General features: G+C 43.3%; 1 protein-coding gene across 1 annotated transcript in view; it reads left to right on the forward strand.

Annotated features, from left to right (window-relative positions):
- Positions 1-20681, forward strand: part of FGF13 (fibroblast growth factor 13) — a 217521-nt gene that overhangs the window by 7638 nt on the left and 189202 nt on the right. The gene's annotated exons all lie outside the window — the stretch shown is intronic.

Consider the following 20681-nt stretch of genomic DNA (forward strand, 5'->3'; position numbering starts at 1 on the left):
TGTTTGGGGTTCTTTCTTTTGTGTGTGCAGATAGCATGGGGGCATTTGCTTGCTACCGTGCTCTGGCACAGACTGGGAGATTTCAGGGCACCAGGAGGTGTGGAAATAATTTCCGCCATAAATCTCTTCATTGATTTGTTGATAGTAATAGGAGCTGGGTTTGTAGATGGAGGTGGCTGGGGAGTGGGAGATCGTGGCTTTTTTATGGGGCAGGTGACAGCGAGCGTGGCCAGTGATGTTTACCATGCATCGCTTGGTCAGAGAAAGAAATATTCATACATCTTCCCTTGCTTCTTCCACCGTCCAGACGTCTGAGAAATGCAAGATTCCCAGAGGTTACAAGTGCTACAGAGGGAGTAGGGTCATCAAGGCAGCCCCTTCTTTTGGGCACCATGCTCCCAGGAATGGCCTCTACAAGAGGGTGCCAGCTTGCCTGGTTTTTGAGTTTCTCCAGTGGCCCATCTACCCAGGCTGAATTATTTAGCCACTTTGATGAAACAGTGGGAAAAGGCTGCTCCAAGTCTCCTTGAAACAAATGAGGCTGGACCCTGACTTCAGGGCTTGGCTTGGACTGACCCCTCCCCATTCTGCAAAGAAAGGGGAAACAGGTGCAGAAACAGGAGGTTGTTTGCCAAGGTGCACACCTCGAAGTTGCATGCATAAGCAGAGGGATACGCGATGCTGTGCATCTGTTAGCTTGTCTCTCAAGCTATTTCCAAGCAGTGGACTGGCTTCTAGATGTATAAACTGGGTAGCAATTGCCATGGAGACGAAATGGGTGGGGGGAGGACTTGGAGAGGGAAAATTGCTAGTGGATTACTTTTCCGGTACAGCTTTATAGCACCAAAGATTAGACAGAAGCTGCAGCTACCACTGTGCTCAGCCCCGAGAAGAGGCAGGCATAAGACAGGGAGGGGGGAAATGATGCTTCCAAAATGTCCCTCCCGCTTTCTTCACAAGGCTGGAGTAAGGCTTCCCTTTCACAGTCAAATTACTAAATTTAGCACACTCATATTTTGTGCAACAGACTCTGCCTAGTCATTGCAGAGCAAAAACAAAAAAAGTAAGTTGTGTTTTAATTTTTAATTGCAAAAAATAAAATCTACTATGCCTGCAAGGCTTTGGGGAGGTAGTTAGAGATACTGAGCACAATTCTGTAGCGGTTGGAAGGCACGGGATTCTGCACCATGAGTGAGCTGGGACTGGCTGTTCAACCCCATCAGGGCCCAACATTTCCATTCCTGATCCACAACAGTTAAGCCCAAATCCTTGTTTGGGGGCGGGGGAGGGGGTTTAAGCTGCTCTTTTCCAGCTGGACTGTACTCAATTGTGGGTGGTGGGAGTGGAGTCCTACATCTCCAGTGCTTCATTTACTTGAGCTGTAGATAAAGCAAGATGCTGCAGAGGCTGTTTTTAAAAAAGTTCTAATCAGGTCTCTGTCCCATTCAAAAGCAGAAACTAATGCAGCAGTTATGTCTGTTTAAATAGACATTGACCTCTATGTTGTCACAAAGGACTGCCCAAAATGCATCAACAAGTGTGTATGTCGGGGGGTGGGGGGTGGGGGAGAACAAATGTTGATTCATCTTCCTATGTGATGTTTTTTAAGAGGGAAACATTAATGTGAGGGAAAAGGCATTTATCCAAATAGCACAACTTGATTCACCGTTGTGATTCAGTTCTGATTCTTGCTGTGTGACATCACTTTCTTGCCACAACTTCTTTGGTTCCTGAGGCACACTTCTCTGCTTGAGCTGGTTTCTGTAGGGTAAATGATTTTGCCTGCACTTGACTTGGATTGAACAATACTGTTTTTGTCCAACAACCATTTCTTACCTGACTAATTTTTCTTGCTTTTAATACAACATTTACTTTGTTGAATCTGTAAATGCTGTTTATAGAAACCTGAATTGAGATAATCTATTTAACAAGCTGGGTAGGGAGCCAGGAACCTGCTAAGGACTTTGCTTTATTGCATTTTCCCTTTTGCATGCATTTAGGTTGCAATTTAGAGCCAGAGAGGTAGATTTTCTCTAGTTTTAGTGGGGAGGGTCTGTGTTTTGTACTGTGATGTTAGTAATATAGTATCTTGCATCCTCCCAGTGGCCTGACTTAAAAAAAAGGTTTTAACATGTTCTCCTTAATCAAATGTTGTTGTAGTTTAAGTGTAGGTGCTCCATGTGGATGTGGGAAGAACACATGTAATTGGATTGCACATTATGTGATTTCCACATGACTGTCATCTTGAGAACTATTTTCATTCTTGAGGCTTCTGAAGGACTTTCAGAACCTCCCCATTCCAGCAGCTGATCAGATACTTAGCTGATTAGCTGCAATAATGCTTTTGTAGCAGGTACTCCAGGGCCATTCACGGACATTCATCCAATCTGATATATAAAAATAAGATCACCATAATAGCAAACTTACTAGCCCCCATGCTAGTCCTGAAAGCAGCACAGTGGAGCCAGCCACAAGCCAAAGGGAGATTTTTACAAACCGCAGGTAGGCTGGAAAATATATTTGCTCCGACCCTCTTAATAGGGATGAAATAAGAAACAAAAAAGAGAACTTTCAATGTACAGTGCAATTGCATGGCTGTGAAAATTTGAGGACATGGAAGGTACAAGAAACAGGTGCGCAAAGAAGTGGCACTCTGCAATTTGACCAGCCTGTCCCTTTCCTCCAGCATCCAAAACAGCACCATGTGCAACATCATCTATCACCTGACCCTGCAGGTGCTTGCTTGAGGTTCTGTGGTCAGTCAATGTCCTACTTGCAGGAATAGACAGTGACTGTCAATGATGCTCACATTACACATTATGTTTTTTCCTCCCTGGCTCCTTTTCGCTCCAGAGCCACATAAAAAGATGCATGCTTGTGTGTTCCCTACTGGGAACTTAATTCCGAGGCATGCAGGGCCCAATGTGGATCAAGTCCTCTGGGCATGAGGAGAGGGTGGTTAAGCCTTCCCTCCCTGTGCCATTTTCCAAACTTAAAATGGCCCAGAGGGCTCTGTTTGCCCTGTTGGTAAGGTGTTCAACTTATCCACTCTGGTGGGTGATCTGCTGCACCACCTCCTCTTGGCCCTCAGCACTGCTGAAATGAGAGATTAGGGGAAGATATCATCAATGCATCAAGGTCACTTCTGGCTAAAACCTGGAATTGACATCACCAATTCTCCAGGATTTCTCTGCTCTCTATGATTTTACTACAAAGATTAGTGAAATCCTAGAGCAGTGATGGCAAACCTATGGCATGGGTGCCAGATTTGGCACTCAGAGCCCTCTCTGTGGGCACGCACAGAGTGCCCCCCCCATCTAGGCTGGCCTGGGCCACTGGGCTCGATTATTAGCATTAAACCTAAGATCAAGTTTTGAGGAAGCAGTGTAGGTAACCCTGTTAAGCGCTGTTAAACCCCACTGATTTTCATGCAAAGAACTAAAGCGTGATCCTTTACCTGGGAGTAAGCTCGGTTGCTGGCAATGGGGCTTGTTTCTGTGTAAACCCTCCTAGGGTCATGATTCACCTATTGGAAGAGTTGCACAGTTGCTTCAAAGCAAAGCCACCGACTACCACCAAGCTTACTCCTCAGTAATGCATGCTAAAACCTCAGTATTCAGGTTAAATTGCCATGTTGGCACTTTGCAATAAATAAGTGGGTTTTGGGTTGCAATTTGGGCACTTGGTCTCGAAAAGGTTTGCCATCACTGTCCTAGAGTACAGGCGATGCCACTTCTGAGCTTTGGTGGGAAATGATGTATGCACATTACAACATCTTTTCCCCCATGCCCTGTCCCCCAATATCTCCTTACCTGTCGAGGGCTTGACACACACCAGTGGAGTACACAGTTTCCTCTGTGAGACAAATATTCTACTGGGCAACATATATGCTTGACAGTCCCCATGGTAGACCTGATCCCGACCTGAGGACTTTGTATGGTGATGTTAGGTGAGACTTAAGGCTGAGGTGGTCTGGTCAGTTACATTTACCATCCTGCCTGTGACATTTGTGCTGCATGCTGCCCTTGGCCTGTTATGCCACAAAGACAGGCAGCACAGCCCCAGCTAATTACCAGAAAACAAGGTTCACCCTGCCTTGGTTCACAGATTCAAGGGTACCAAACCCAGGGAACTGTAATACAAGTGCACACCGATTCTTGTATACTGGGAAGCAAGTCCTACTGTATTTAATGGGGATTATTCCCATGGGTGGGCCAAAGTGGACACGGCCACAAGGATACTCCTGCCATTTAAAGTCATTTTAAATTTCCACAAAGTTTGATCTGCAGCACAGCACTCTTCCCCTGCCCCTTTTCAAATGCCAGAACAACCATGTGGGTGTCTGAAGCCATTGTGGCTCTTGATAAGGTGTGTTTGGGGAGCGGGACAAGAGCCTGCTGAGTATCAGGACTTCCTGGCATTCTAAAATGACTGTAAAATGGTGGAAGTGTCCTCAGGACCGCAACAAGGATTCTATCACTTCTTGTTTGGCCCTGGATGTGGATAGGATTACAGCGTAAAGCAACAGTTGGAGTGACAAAGAGAAAGGGAAAGAAGCAAAATTAGTTACCTTTGGATTGGAAAATATCTGGAGATTTTGGGGTGGAGCCTGAGGAGAGCAGGGTTTGGTGAGGAGAGGAGAGGAGAGGAGAGGAGAGGGACTTCAACAGGATATAATGCCATAGAGCAGTGGTGGCGAACCTTTGGCACTCCAGATGTTATGGACTACAATACCCATCAGCCCCTGCCAGCATGGCCAATTGGCTCGCCACCACGGCCATAGAGTCTACCTTCCCAAGCAACCATTTTCTCCCGATGAACTGATCTCTGTCACCTGGAGATCAGTTGTAATAGTGGGAGCTCTCAGTTACCACCTGGAGGCTAGCAACCCCAGGCAAAATGCAGGTGACTCCTGCTTTCCTTCAGTGAACAGCAAAGGGAGAAAGATGGGAGGAAGGGGGACATTTTTCCTCCCCTCACCAGTTAAAGCATGAAAACCAGCAGTGGAATTGGAACTGAGAGATCTGCATGATCTGACTCAGATGCAGACTCACTACTTTATGTATTCATATACAATTGTTGCATGTTATTCCTCTGTACTCCTGGATTCTTGTAAGCTGGATGACTAACAGCTGAATGACAACACCAAACCCATTTGAAGTGACACAAGGTGACTCTGTGTATCTGTATGTATGATGGCCCATTTAGACATCACTTATTGGGTGGGTAGGAGCCGCGTGGTGTAGTGGTTAGGTGCTTGCACTGCCACTTACACAGTCAGGAGTTCAAGCCCCCCGTGAGTCAGATATCCTGGCAGCTGGCTCATGGTCAACTCAGCCATCCATCTATTTCTTGGTCAGTAAATGAGTACCTAGCTCATAACTAGGGGGTAAAGAATAGCCAGGGAAAGCCATGGCAAACTACCCCACAAAAGCAGCTTGCCTATAAAATCACTGCTTGCAGTGATACCCCAGGGTCGGAGACAACTGAAGGGGAAAACTTACCTTTTATTGGGTGGACTGCCCTTTGCTCCACTCAGAATGGGCTTACCTAAAGTGAACTCATTAGGATTGGATGTGAATCAGGCCTGAACTAGCTCCTTTTAAGCTCAGGCCCATTCTGTGCTCCAGGTCATCTCTCTTCTCTGAATGATGTCACTGGAAATGCAGATTTTCCTCCCTTGCTCCTTCTGAATGCCCCCTTTCCCACCACATCAACAAGAAGGCCTGCATTTGGGTAGCCAAGACCCCTGGGACAGGTTGCAGAAGCACCAGCCGTCCTTGTTGGTGGCAAGGATAGCAAGTTTCGGTTGAGAAGCAATAAGCATCTTTGGAGTCTTGGGGCTAAACTGATTATGAGCTGAGCTTGAATTTCACGGAAATGTGAGCACCATTCATAATTAGCTGGGAAGGTCCAAAGTGTGCACTTTTGAGTTGCCTAATTCCAAACCCTGGCTTCACCATGATGATCAAATGATGAACGTGCTTCTGAGCACAAGCCTTTAATGCCTCTTCCTTGCTTTTCCTATCTGTAAAATGGAAACATTATTTTGACAACCAACAATGCAAGAATACCAATAGTGCCATTATTTCTGTAACACACATTTGTATTGTGTACTGTGTGAAAGAGGTCGTATGTGCTCTTCAGTATTAAGTGATCTGGCAGACAAAGTCCTCTCAAACTTTGGTCCATGCACAAAACCTGGGTCCTCTTTCTAGATGAATCTTGGGGCAGTGAAGGATCACTCAAACTGAAGTTAGCAGAGCCGCTATTGAATTGTTTTCCTGTTCAGCCAGATATCTGATTGGCACACTTCCAGGTGAGAAAGGATCCATGTTGCATACTGTAGCCAGCAATCTGTGCTTCAAAAAATGGGTGCTGCAATCTTGAACAGCTACTGCTAGTTGGAGTAGTTAATACTTGGCCAGATTATTCAACTTACTGTAAGGCAGTTTCCTATATTCATAAAGTTAAAAATCACTTCCATCATACTTGGAACAAGTGGTCTTGGAAGCCAAGCACTGCTGGCCCACTTGCACTGTGCTAACCTTCTTCTCTTTGAGGTTGTTGAGCTGAGAGGGTTTTGTGTTGGCTGTGTGAATTTCTCTAGGCTGGACTTCACCTGGAAATCATGCTGTGAAAATCAAGACTCCCATAGGGCTTGCCCAAGCAACAGGAACATCTTGAAGCAATTTTTTTTAAATAATTGAAGCAATTTTTTTTGATGTGAGGTGTAAGGATTGATTTCTCCCTGTTGGTTGTTGTGGCCTTTTCTCCTTTCCCTCCACTATGCAACCATTAAACAAACATCAGGGCAATCTATATCTGAACAGCATTTGTGCAACTTCCAAGAAACAAAAACTTTTTGCATCTTCCATAGCCCCTTTAGGATCTTCAAATGTCTTCTTGCTCATCCCAAGATAATCAGCATTTGTACAATATCATTACAGTGTTCATTTGGTAAAACAAAGAGACAAGACTTTTTCCCCCTAGCATGCAGGGTTAAAGAGATCCAGCAGTGCATGAACTTCAGAGGACTTCAGTGCAAGGAACTTCAGAGAAAAAGGCTGGTACATCCAAGAGCATTGCAGCCGGGGCTGTGTTCTTTGAACTTCAAACATCACAGGCAAGCTTAGAGCATGGCGATAAGTCCACATTATCAATTTATGGGATGTCTGTACCCATCAAAAGGGCAGAATATCAAGTTTCCATTTCAATTAGGACTTCCCCCAATCCGTAAAACTATTGCACATTTTTCCAGGGCAATTGAGCAGTTTTTAACATATGAAGCAAAACCTTTTGACCAATTTGACACTGTGATAGGAATGGCCATAGAGTTATCCTTGCCAAATTCTAGTCTGAGCAAAACTAGATTTTACATCCTGTATTACAAGAAACCTGAGAAAATGTACATAATTTTCCTTAGCATTACACGGTAAACATGGATTACAAGGTAAAATTATGCAGCAATTAAATCTTCATTGTCTGTGTTTAATCTCTCCACTCCAAGCTGGGTGCTATAAAACAATCCCTACTGAAAGATGGCTAGAAGAGGATTGGGAAGGAAAATTGGCAGATGTGGGGTGGGGGTAGGAACAGCATGCCTTCCTTTTGCCCATTAATTTTCTCCCAACTTCCCCCTACATCAGCATCTTGTGTTACTCAGGTTTAGGAGCCTGTACCTGCCAAGGTGGGAATAAAAACAGATCTTATCAGATCTCAGAAGCTAAGCAGAGTCAGTAGTTAGAAAGGAGACCGCTGAGAAAGACTCTCCAGAGGAAGACAATGGAAAACCACTTCTTCTTCTCACTCTCCTGGAAAGCCCCTTGCTGGAGTCGCCATACATCAGCTGCACCTTTATGCACCCATTCACTGAAGTACCATGCCATTTTGCTCCTGTTTCCAGTTTCTACTGCATTCTAGGAGCCATGTCATGCCAGAAAGCTGATCCCATGCCATTTCCTGCTGAAATGCTGACTCTGAGCCTTGCTGTGCTCACTTATTCTAAGAAACTTGTTGCTCAGTTTCCCAGCCTGCTTGTTGTTCCTGCCATCTGTGGACAGCCTTAGAGGTTGGTCCTTGCCAGCCCTTGGGCGTGCTAGTTCCGCACTTGTGTAGAATTGCAGAATAAATATAGACCTGGATTTGTGAATCTGCTCTTGGCATATGAGGACTGTATAGTTCTTTTTTGCCCCTCTTCCTAAACTCTCATTGTACGTGCCTGCTTAACAATAAGAACACTTTTGAGAGGATGCATCTCCTAATTACTTATAGCTCACAAAGTACAGGAATTTAGGGAAAGTGGGAGGAGTTACAGAGAATAGCATAGATCTTTGTCTGAAGAGAATTTATTGTTTGCCAAAGCATCAGTATAATGTATAACTCTCAACCACCTAGGTTTTCACAGCGGGCTATGTAATGGGTCTTGTGTTTCTGTTAGCAGAAACTGGATGTTTGGCATCAGACATCCCTTCCCCCTCTCACCCACAAAACCCCATTTGCCCACGATAATTCTTAGTTTGACTATCCTCAGGGGCCAGGACAAATTATCCAAAGGCCCTTATTCAGTGGCAGAGCATATGTTATGCAGGCAGAAAATCCTGGGGTCTGCCACTGGCATCTCCAGTTAAAAAAATCAGTTCCATTCTGTACCTGCCCTGCTGAGAATGAAAGTATGGGGTTTGCAGCAGCATCCCAAGATTAGGCCAAACTGGAGCTGATCCTAAGTGTTGGAACAAGAGCCAAGCACAAACTAAGTTCAAGAGTTGCTGAACCAGCAATGACTTCTGATCTTTAAAAAGTTATGTTGAGTGAGAATAAGTTGTGACAGATCTGGCAGGAATCAATGAGATGGGGAGCCTGAGGTGTATTGGGGACCATAGGGAGCTTATGCCGTGTCTTTCTTAGGACTCTGACAGGGTGGGGCAGACCTTGAAAAGATCTCAGGTGACTGATGTTGAGAAAAATTTCTGTGTGCCTGAGACCTGGATGAATTTCTGGCCATCACAATGCACAGTAGTAAGATAGATAGACCAGTGGTTTGACTTGGTGTGAGGCAGTTTAATAGGTTCATATTCTAAATTGCACTGACACAATTGGAGTATCATTATGACTTCCTTAGTATATGACATTCAATTCTTTTTGATTGATAGCAATTGGAGTTAACACAGTTAATGTCATATGAAAACCCGCCTTTGTTATTTATTATTCATTATTTAATTTAGCATCGCTGGCAGGTGGTTCACTTAGAAATGTCCACCAGCAGCTCCTCTTATTCATTCATGACCATATTATATTGTAAGTAACATGCTGGTTTAGAAACCAAGCACACTCTAACATGTTTTATACTTTCCCCAAAATAAATTGTAACTTTAAAATACAGGCCCCCCCCTCCCTCAATTTATTATGACAGCTTTTCACTGGGTTATGTACCTGATCTACAGGACAGAAAAAAATAAGACCAGGGTGGTGGTGCAAAATAAGGTAAAATGAGAGGGGATGAAGATGACCTATCATGTTGATGAATTATTTTGACTTGAATATCAAGGGACAAATCCATTCCCTTGATATGAATTAAAATCTATATTGGTCAAGTGGCGTCCTAGACAATTTCCTGTATATTTGCATATTTATCAATTGGAATTAGATTTTATATTAGCTTTGCTTCAAATTGCTACAAGCTGCAATATTTTCGCACATCTACTACCGTTTGTCTAGGGAAATATTGTCTGCAGGAACTAATTCTTATTTTCACATGTAATTGCCTGATGAGTTTATCTAGATTTTTTTAAAAAAAATTGTTTATAAAGTATATTACATTATGTCCTGATTTCTATGATGAAGGGAGATGTGTATACAAGTACTACATAATTATACTTTGGTTATTATAAAATGCTATATGAATTCTGAATATTACGTGAAAAAGTAGCAAGCATAATGATTGGATCTTGTCAGCTTTTCTGCTCAGTCTTGTCCGGTTCTTGTCCACTGCAGGCCTTTTGTGGTGTTGCTCTTGATCATGTGGGTTTTATGATCCCTAGCATAGCCTCCTGCTCCCCCCATTTTTATCATATCAATCCAAACAACAAATCTATTGATTTAGCAACATTACTAGTAACAAGTGTAAAAACAGTAAAAAGTGCATATCATATAGGACTCTATAGAACTGTGTAATAAACAATTCTAAACTGCAGATGTTATATCAACCAGAAGAGAAAAAAGAAGCCTCTAAGATTGTTAAAAATCCCCTGTCCTTCAGATGCAGAAGATTCCGTGGAGTATGGTTTGGGAAGGTTTTTTGGTTGCGAATTTGAAGTATGAAGACTGAGATTTTCTATTTATCTCGATCTATAGTTTTGCCGAAGCAGGTGGAAAACACCAACGCTTTCTCACCTGCACCTCTGTCAGAGGGGTTTTTTTTAAAAAAAAAATTATTAGTTTTGCAACCTGAGCAAGAAAAGGAAGACACCAGCAGACTTCATCAGTGACAACAATTCGATGTCTAAGCTGACTCTTGCGCAGTGATCGATAGCTGCTGATGTTGGACTAGACTTGACTAGGAGGAACTGTTGTCTAGCTTGGCACTACGCTGGCACTCATTCATATTAAACACTGGACATAATAACAAATTCTACTGTTGTGATTAAAATACAGATCCATCCCAAATTCTCTTTAAAGCTGGTAAGAGTCTGGGTTTTGTCTCTCTAGGTGTTGCTTTTACTGAGTGTTGTATTGTTAACATCTGGGTGCTTGTGATTTTTTTCTGCAGTGGCCATGTTATGAGTCGTTATCTGTAATTGCATGTAAAACTCCAAATATAAAATGCTTTGTGTTGTCTTAGGAAGAAGCTACATGTGCTCTTGGAGGTCTCACAGTGAAACTTCGTATCTTTGAAACACCCCCTTATATATGTTATTGCCAAATTCTGATTTCCAAATTTCAGCCATCTTTGAAATTGGGAAAAAAATCAGTACAAAATATTATTAAAATAATGGGTGTCTGGATGGGGCACAGGAAGAACTGGAGGAGAAATCAAAGAGCCCTGTTGGAATGGCAACTGATCTCCAGACTACAGAGATCATTTTCCCTGAAGAAAATGGCAGCTTTCGAGAGCAAATGCTATGGCAAGCCATAGGACCTAGGCAACATCCCTCCCCAAATTCTCCTTCCTCAGGCACCCCCGCCCAAATCTCTAGGAATTTTCCAGGCCAAAGTTGGCAACCCTTCCAATAAGCAGTAATTCTCCAGGGTCTTGGGAAGAGGTCTGTCACATTGCCTACTAACTGATCCTTTTAATGGGGATGATGGCATTGAACCTGCATGCAAAGTCTCTGAGTCCTTTCTGTGTAATTCTGGACCCCCAAGCAAATGAAGCTGCCTTAAGTGGAGATCCTAGGGACTTATCCAGGATGCTGTTGCTCTTTATTTTAAAAATAATAATCTGCAGCTGATCATTCCCAAGGACTCTGGCTGATCATTCCCAAGGACTAGACCCATTATAGGAAAGATCTGTGATTTCATCGTAACTGTAGGGCTGGTCCTAAGAGAGGGCACTTTAGCAAGGAGACTGTCAGTAAGTATAAGGGCCATACGTCATGAAGGACTTTAGAAGTAAAAACCAGCAGTTTGACTTGGGCCTGGAAGCTAATAAGTAGTCAGTGCAGTTGATGCAGGAACGAAGTTATGTGCTCTGGGCAGCCAGTATCAGAGAGGCGGCTGTATTTGGTACCAACTAGAGCTTCCAAGATGTCTTCAAAGGCAGCTCCATGAAGGTCATGCTACAGTCTAGTCTGGGAGTTACAAGACCATGGATCAGTGCAACCAGGTTGGGAGAATCTACGCAAGGGACCACCATTCATCTGAATGGTAAATATGTTGTCTGTGCATCAGAAGGATTTAAAACCCCAATATTTTAAAAACATTTTTCAGATTTTTCTGTAGGCCTAGGATTCCCCAAGCCTGCAGAAAAACCTATTGGAGGTCAATATGTCCCCTGTTTGTGAATGTATGTATCTACAGGCAGGGGACAGAGTTTGGAATTAGATATATTCATATTAGGCATTGCAAAGGTTCAGGAGATTCATTGCTGCCACTGTCCCTAGAAACGGGTTTAATTTACTGGGTTCAGCCAGGGAGGGAAGAGGGTTGCATGTTTAGAGGTTTCCCCGTGAAGCGAATATTCTTGCAAGAAATAAAACAGCATACCAGAGTGAAAATATTTAGCTTTGTTTTCTCCATTAGTTTAATGATGGAGCAGTCTTGTGTGAACGTTTTTTGCCTTCTCCACACGTTCACTCACACCTGCAGCCTGGAGAAAATGACCACTTTGGAAGATGGACTCAATGGCATTATGCCACACTGAAGTCCCTCCCCTTCCCAAAATCCACCCTCCTGCAGTTCCACCTCCTAAATCTCCAACCCGGAGCTGGCAACTCTAACCTTGAAGTGATGCAGCCCAAGACTACCTGCTTGAAATAATTTAATTACTAGGATCATATTATCCATCACCCCCACTCCCCCCACAGCCACCAAATTCTGACATTTGATGATTCAGCTAGGGTCTAATAAAGAGTTCTACAGCTTTGCATAAGTTGCCCTTGAGATGTCAGACGATCCAAATGATGTTTAAGAGAGATGCCTGCAGCAACATTCACTTGGATGGGTCTATGGGCGGGATTTAATAGTAAGGAGAATCGAACTCTTGATGTTTTAATCTGCGTTTGTTAAAGCTTGCTTTCTGAAATGCTTGATATGTACTTTTAGGAAATTAACAAATTTAGGAAATTAACAAATGGCGATGACAGCCTGTGTGTCTTGGGTAGGGCTGTCAACTCTAGGTTGGCAAATACCTGGAGATTTGTAGGTGGGAAGAGGGGGAGGGAATGGAGGCTGGGTAGGAATCTCAGTGCCCCCTCTAAAACAGTCATTTTCTCCAGGGGAGCTGGTTTCTGTCCCCTGGGGATCAATTTTAATTTTGTGAGATCTTCAGACCTCACCTGGAGATTGGCAATTTAAGTCTTGAGTCCTCTCCATGCAGGACCCAAATATTATTTCTTTAGGCTTAATATCTATTTTTATTGTTCCCATCCCAAAACCTAATTCTCTGAAATGTCACCAAGATACCTTGTTGAACTACTAGGATTGCAGTAAGGTTGCCAACTTCAGCTCGGGAAATTCCCAGAGATTTGGAGACTGTGCCTGGAGAGAGAAGGGGAATTCAATGGGGATGCAGTCTCCACTGTCTAAAGCTGCCATTTCTCCTAGTAATCTGAAGGTAAATTGTAATTCCTGGAGACTCCAGGTCTCACCTGGGGGTTGATATCCCTAGATTGCACCTCTGTCAGCACCCTGCTTGGGTTTTGCCTCTGTGCCCATGCAGATCTTCCCCCATAACAGTTCCAGAAAGCAGACCTCCCCTGTATCAGGACCAAAGGGTCAGTTTTGCCTTCATGGAAAGTGTATCTCCAAAACTAAATTTGTACTCATCCTCTGGTGAATCCAGCCACTGAGAATGAGAATAAAACCTTCTGCAGGTGTCCCATTCCTTTATCTGTATATTTCCTTTCTGAGTTCTGTTCCTTACAATGCCATTGTGAGCAGATCTACACCCTGCCTCGCTTCAGGCTGCAGGAGTGAGTGTGTGTAGGGGAAAGAGAACATTTTGCTTTTTTCTCCTTTCCTGTTAAAGAGACAGATAGTGTTGTCTTGATGCAGCAAATTGTCGGGACTGAAAATGAGAAAATGTGGTTTTCTTGACTCCATGGGCAAAACTCATGGCTGGAATGAAATTTGAACTCAAGATCTTCCTGCTCCTTTGCCTAGCATCATCCCCTGTTGGGAATGGTGTACAGGGGTCCTCTATGGGGGGGGGGGTTGTTTACAAACATCTCAAGTTAAAAATAATTCAGGGTTATCTGAGTAACTGTGGTGATGAACATTTCCAATGGATGGCATCTAACTATCTAGTTTGCTCTTTTATCCAGCCCCTTTTCCAAGGAGTTCTGTGTGGTGGATATGGTTTATCCCTTCGCCATTTTATTCTTCACAGCAGCACTGAGAGAACCTCTAGCCTGTAGCCCTGAGATCTCCCAGTGAACAAAAAGGGCAGGATGGGAATGCAAATGCTGATCTTGCAGATTCTACGCTATTGCTTTCTTCCAAGAAAGTTCATTCTTCTGAGTGACAAATATTGTTGTTGAACAAGGAGATGTGTTGGAGGATACAGTTGAAAAGACCATAAATAAGTTTTTGTGTCGGGACTTGATAACTAGCTGGAATTTCTCCCGTTGGCTAGGAAATTTTCCCACAGACAGGCATCCCATCCGCTAATATGTTTCTGCACAGTTGGTGCTCTGAGCTTATTGCTTCACATCTTGTAGAAGGAATTTGCTGCCCCTGGGTTTTTAAAAGATTCTCTTATTGCTTCTCCATAAATCTAATCCTGGCAAATATTGCTTATAGTTGGCTTACAGCGCTGAAGTAGGCCAACTTTGAACCAGCAAATATAGCTGAGACTATCATACCTAGAATGCTCTTCAGTCGCATACCACCTGACACTCCCACCAAAGATTTTGAAACACAAACGTTTATGGAAACTTGATGTAACTGTGTGTTAAGTCTGTCTTCTGGGGCAAGACACTTATTCCCAGTGGATGCTGCTTGCTGGTCTAGTGATTTTGTTTTACTATGAGTGACTTTTAGTGGAAAATATTTGGCAAAACCTTTTCCTGTGCCTTGATCCTGAATATAGTGCCTCAGAAGTGAGCCTCAGTTAGCTCTGTGAGTCTTTCTCTTAAAGTATGTAGGGTTTTTTAAAGTCTTGAAATACTTCTCCCTCTGTTAACATTTAAAAAATGTTCCTTTCTTTTCACGACCCAGTTTCCTTATCGGAAGGGAAATGTATTAAGACCAAAGAGTTAAATTCAGTGGGGATTTAGTGCTTTAGGCTAATCATGAGATGACCACAGTTATACATAGCTCTATATTGTAGAACCATTTAATGTGGTTTCAGGATTATGGGAATTACTCACAAGCAGTGACTGTGGCTCACTGCCACAGCACATCGTTTGCTTTCAGGACATCCTGAGTCCAGTTTCCATTCGAAAACTCACTATAAAGGAGTCCTTTTTCTGTCTGGATACCCAGGAGAACTGCTGCCAGTCAAAGAGACAAGTTTGAACGAGATGGGCCAGTGTTATATGGTAGCTCCGTAAATTAACTGCATGCGTGTCTGAAAGTGTAACTGCAAGGAAGACATTCAGTCACTGCCTTTAACGTGTGTAGCCTGGAATTAGGCTGGATATGCTAGATATTTTTAAAAGAGAATCAAATGTGGTTTCAAACAGGGATAGCGGCTCAGGTTGTGGACTTAACCAACATTTGCCTCTGGTCAAACTGGTTATGGCAGGTTTGTGTATGATTTCAAAACCCGGCCAAGCCTCTTTGATCAGATCCCAACAGCAAATGTATTTGTAAATTGTAGGAAGCAATGCTTCTGTTCTGAATCACTTGCAGTTCTCTTAAACGCTTTTGTCCATCTCTGGCCTCAGCATAGTTTCTGATGAACTTTATGCATTGCTTTATTTAAACTGGAAGCTGGCATCATTAACTATACTGTTAATTAAAGACTTAAAGCAATAAGCTTGTTAAAATTGCTCCACAATGCGTTTGGTGCTGTCACTTCTTATGCTAATTGGATTTCTGAGCCATTTCTCATGTCCTGTATTTTTTGATGGACAAGGAAGGGGTAAGGGAGAATATGTTCTTCTAATATAAAGCCATTTCAAAAAGCAACCCATTAATCTGTAAGTCATTTACTTGCAGTTCTCACATTTACACAAAATTCCAGGTGGCGTTTTACTTTTGTGCGGGTGGAATAGCTTATTCTCACTTTTGGCCAAACATACCCAACTCTTCCCCTTTGGAAATGCAACTGATTTGATTAAAATCTGTGACATGGTTGAAAGGCACAAGAATGGTCAACAATACATTCTTTAATAGATTGATATCCCTACCTGCATCTTACTTGAACAGATGCTGACTTTTCAGGATGGTACAACTTTGGCCTGCATGTGTGAATGTTTCCCTATTCATGCAATAGAAGCATATCCCAGAGAAGGCATAATTAGTACCTGTCCTCCCGACAGTTTTCTGATGATGTTATGTTGTCATTTATATTAAAAGGGTATCTTCAGTTTCATGACTTCTCCCCACCTGCAGCCTGAATTAGTACAGTCCAGGAACAAGTTTTACCATACATCCACTGTCTACTGTTTGTTTGAACTATCACATCCCTACAAGTAATTGAAAAGAAGTGTCAGGTACGGATAGCATCATTCCTGTATGTGCAATGTGGGGACCTTCCACTAGGCTGTTATGACTGGGTTGAGATCCACCAGTAGGGTTGGGAGAAGGAAATACCATGTCTGAATGTTAGCTGAAAGCAGAAGGGGAGCTAGTATTTTTCCAGCCCTCAAAACAGTGTAGCTTCAACTAATGTCTAGAATTCTACCTGAGTATGATTCACATAAGTTGGAGGGAACATGCCTTTAACTGAGTAGAAAATGTTAATATTTCATGCACCTGGGGAGTTGTTCTCTGCTTGATAGTTTGGGATGGAGTGTTCTATGATGAGAAATTATTCCACCTGATAGGTATTGAGTCTTGCTGCAGTGCTGAGCAATACCTAATTATGCGAGTGATCATAAGAACCAAAAACAAACAACAAATACAAAACACTCAAACTTGACAGGAATAATTTTGATGCATGGCAAGCTTGCAAATGTACGTATTTATTTTCCTTGGGCCCCCAATGCACCTTTTACAGTTGGGTTGATCGCAGCAAAGCTTCATCTGGGTGAGAGGCTTTGTTGGTTTCTATGCATAAGGCCAAACAGTCTCCACCCTGGGATAAATCTAATGCTATCATGGAGCAAATGCTGTCAGAAAGGTAACGTGCGTACAGGGCCTGTGTGGAAGGGCTGATTTGATACTTTGCCTTTTTACTGGAAAAGCACACTGAAGCCTAAAGTATAGCACAAAAAGCAAAGCAAGCTATTGTGTGGGCATACTGGAACACACTGGAACACACCCAGGGCTAAATTGGGCCCAGGGGCATGACTGCCTCCCAGTGCCCACCCCTGTCTGCTTCCATACGCCTCACTTACGGGAGCTAGGGAACAAGCAGGGAGGCCAGGTGAGGGAGGGGTTTGGATGACACTGTTGTGAAAGAAACAAAAAACAAACAAAAATACAGTCATTTATAACTAGTCAAAAATGAAGTGGATTGTAGCTTTCATTGTCCCATGACAAAGAGAATTACATTTGTTGATCCACCCCCCCACCCGCTCCCACAACAACATATCCTGTGTATTATTGAACTTGACTTCCCCTCGTTTGCCTTTTTATGCTTCCTGCAGTAGGTGCTTTGGGGAAAAAATGTAATGAATTCTCAATTGGCTTGAAGTGTGAGCTTCAGGAAAAGGGGCTTTGAGAAAAAGAGGAATGCCTAACTTCTCTTCCCTTATTCCTCTGCAACATATTTGATCCATCCATTCTCATGCTACCTGCCTGCCTCGCCTTCTCTCTAGCCAGTGAGCCCTACTGTCTGTCCTCCCTATCTGTGACACTACTTACAACTTAGCCAAACACTCTCAGATATTCCACCACCACCAAATGATTTGTCTCACAGCTGGGGTTGTGTGTGTGTGTGTGTGCGCGCATCCCACCATTTCTTCTTGTTTTTATCTGTTGTTTTCTGGGCTCAAGTTGCAAGCTTATTTGTGTTGCCTGTTTTTATGGCTGTTTCCCCTTTGTTTCTCCATACCATTCTGCTGCCATTTCTAAACAATTCAAGCAGAACTCAGTTTAAAATTGTCTGATTGGAATGGGAAAGTTCAGCACAACAAGAAGAAAAGATGGAAACCATTGATTCTGATTAGGTCAACAGATGAAATGAAATTGAAATGGGGATTTTTGAATCAGAATGGTGAGAATGTAGCATTTGGTAACACTAGGATTGCTGGCTTTGGGTTGGGAAATACCTGGAGATTTTGGAGGTGGTGCAGTGGTGTATCTATGAGGGGCAGGGAGATCACTTGACCTATGCACCTTGGTCATGTGGAGGTGCAATTTGGTCTCCCACCCCACCCTTTCCCCCCTCTCCTCCCTGCCCTGTCACCAGCCAAATTCCCCACCCCCGCCAAACTCCCCTGCACCATTCCTGCAACAGCAACCCCCCCAAAACAAGCCCTTTCCTCCCCCTAGCAGAGCAATCCAGCAGGAGAAGGCACCAACCTCAGTTCGTTGCCAGCTGGCACCACTCAGACAGAGCAGAAGAAAAGGATTGTTGGGGGTGGAGGTGCCAGAATAGTGGTGTGGCAGTGGGGGGGGGGGTGGGTGGCAGGGGGTGTTCGTCAGGGGGAGTTCAGTGGAGGTTGGGTGCATCCCTGGGGCTTGTCCTTGGCACTACTTTATTATGATGCACCACTGTTGTGGTGCCTGGGGAGGGTGGGACTTGGGGACGGGAGTGATCTCAGTGGGGCATAATGCCATAGAGTCCATCCTCTAATGTAGCCATTTTCTGCAGTGGAACTGATCTTGGTCATCTAGAGATCAAGTGTAATAGTGGGAGATCTCTGGGTACTGCCTGGAGGGTGGCAAAACCCTCAGTAGCACTCTTATAATTTTACAACTTAAATTTTGTTTGCTTTTCCATGTGTGCTGATAAACCTGTTTGTTTGTCCACACAAATTGTCAAGGTTCTTTCTATGACCAGCTAATGCTAATTTATAGAAAAGACAGTGGAGAAAATTTCTCAAACCTTCACCCAGCGACCAGCTGAGTCAGTCTTCAAGGTAAGATGCAGGTAAACCAGAAGGTGGATGCTCATTATCTTCCCTTTCCCCATACAGACACACATGGGTTATGGCCTTAATTAAACTCTGTTTTAAATGACAATGTCACAGATGTAGTCTGATGATTCTACCCAATGAAGAGTCATTTGCTCACCTCCTCTGACAAAAGGAGTAATTAACATACCAGTAGGGAGGAACCCCTTTGATTATGTGTTTTCCATGATGCAGCAGTAGGAACAAAAGGGGCAAAGCTCATTTTATTACCTACAACAACAGCTCATCTGTTCTTAAATATCCTAATTACAGGGGATGGTTATAAACTGTAGGATGGAGAATGCTTTGTAATGACCTCTCCTGGTAAGAAAAGTCACATAAATTGACCTCCTAAATACAAATGTGCAGGCAATGTGACTAAGTCTTCTGCACAACTTGCTGAGAACTGAGCCTCACTGGATTCAGTCAGTGGGTTTTACTGCTCTGATTGTCCTCAAAGCCTTCTTTCCCAGAAGCCAGGGGCATCTGTCAATCAGTTCAGGCTCTGTGACAAGACTTGCTGGCTTGTTTGATGAAATTATCTCTTTAGATTCAGTGTTCAGGGAAACAAGCTGTGGGGGAATTGACGGGCACAGTCTGGAAGTCCCATCAACTGTGTGATTCTGTACAATCTCAGAGTACACACAGATCAATTTCCCAAGCTACACATGGCCTTTTAAATTTGTAACTGGCCTATTCTACACAAAACAAATAAAATGCCATCAGGACATTTTAAAAAGCGCTTTGGGATGGAATTCTGGACAGCCCCCCCCCCCCCCCAATGTTTGGAAGACTTTATTCACATACTTTTTAGATGGAAATTGCCGGTGAATGAGCTGCAAACAGAGGAAACCTCCATGGGAATCTTCTGAAAATAACAGGAGGCACAGAGAACCTCGAAGCAGCAGGAAATGGCAGCCGCAAGCTGCAGCAAAAATGAATTGAAGGGGATGGGGAGTTGGGTAAAAGAACCATTTTGGGGTGAAACACTTTATTTTCCCATGCTGTGCAGGAGAAAAAAAGCCAAAACAGTTCTTTTTAAAACATCTGCAAGATGTTTTATTTGTGTTTTGCAGAATGAGACACTGACCCTAAGCTGCTCTCAACATTCCATGTCTTCTAAAGGATGCTAAGACCTCATGAAGGCTGTCTCCCCCACCCCCTTTTAATAGTTTTTCAGTTGGTTAATTTACATATGATGCAATCTCAAAAACACCTTTTCCCATTGAATAAAACAGGCCTTATTTCTGATTAGAGCTTCATGGGCCAGGGCTGCTCTCTGGTCCTACACAGCTGAGTTAGTTTTAAGAAAAACTAAGTTAGAAATAAGAGCAAAAGACATCTGACATTAGAAACAGACAGTTTTTACTTTGCAGAATGTAGATAAGATTACAGAATGTAAACTCTCCCGAGGAAGAGACACGCCCCAGTGCCCTCAAGTGATAGACACAGAATTTAGATCGTTACAGGAGGTTGACCTCTCCTGGGTGGCTCTTGAAAGAGTCACGCCCAGTAGAGGAAGAGCCTTAATTTTTATAGATGCAAAGAGTACAGACGTCACACAGTCCTCCCCTTTTGTTCCACTTATTATGATTCATATACCTTAAAAATCTAATTGGTCAGAACTGGTCACATGAAGACAGCCTATATTTTTACGTATTCACATTCCTTCTGTAATTCAAACGCTACATGCTGTTAGCTCGTGGCCCTCTACGCATATGCAAAGGACAGTAATAAAATTAGCTTGCTGTCTTCAAGAAAAACCCGTTTTGCTAGGTTTCTCCCAGAGAGAGA

The sequence above is a fragment of the Sphaerodactylus townsendi genome, linkage group LG13 (assembly GCF_021028975.2).
Source record: "Sphaerodactylus townsendi isolate TG3544 linkage group LG13, MPM_Stown_v2.3, whole genome shotgun sequence".
Lineage (NCBI taxonomy): Eukaryota > Metazoa > Chordata > Lepidosauria > Squamata > Sphaerodactylidae > Sphaerodactylus > Sphaerodactylus townsendi.